Raw genomic sequence first — 644 nt, 5'->3', positions numbered from 1 at the left:
AGGGAGACCCTTGCTGAAATGGACTGACACACAGCTGCAAAGAAGAGCTCACACATGTTGGTAATCATGAGGATGATGCAGGACTGGGCTACATTTTTTTCTGTTGTACGAAAGGTCACCATGAGTCAGAGTCGATTCAACAGCAGCTACCTATCTATCTATCTCTCTATCTTTCCATCTGTGGTCTTGCATGGTGCAAATGGTTTGTTCTAGACTGCTAACCTAAAGGTTGGTGGTTTGAACCCACCCCGCGGCACCATGAAAGAAGAGGCCTAGTAATTTGTTTCTGTTAAGATTACAGCCAAGAAAACCCTATGGAGCCGTTCTACTCTGTAACACATGGGATGGTCATGAGTTGGAATCTACTCGACAGCAACTGACAACAACAACAATTTATCTGCACACACACACACACACACACACACACACACACACACATATCTCCCTTCCTTTCCTCTCACAACCTAGAAATTTCCTTTTCCCCATCCAGCAGAGAACCAGAGGCTTATTCTCTAGAGAGATTACACACTACCCCCCATCCCCCCGCAAAAAAGAAAAAGTGATTGAGACACCAGACAAATATGAGGGCGGGGTGGTTTACTGAAGATAGGGAGATTTCAAAAAAGCTTATACTGTATAATAAA

Source organism: Trichechus manatus, unplaced genomic scaffold (genome assembly GCF_000243295.1).
Source record: "Trichechus manatus latirostris isolate Lorelei unplaced genomic scaffold, TriManLat1.0 scaffold00052, whole genome shotgun sequence".
NCBI lineage: Eukaryota > Metazoa > Chordata > Mammalia > Sirenia > Trichechidae > Trichechus > Trichechus manatus.
The sequence above is the reverse complement of the archived record's forward strand: the minus strand, read 5'-3'. Positions refer to the sequence as shown.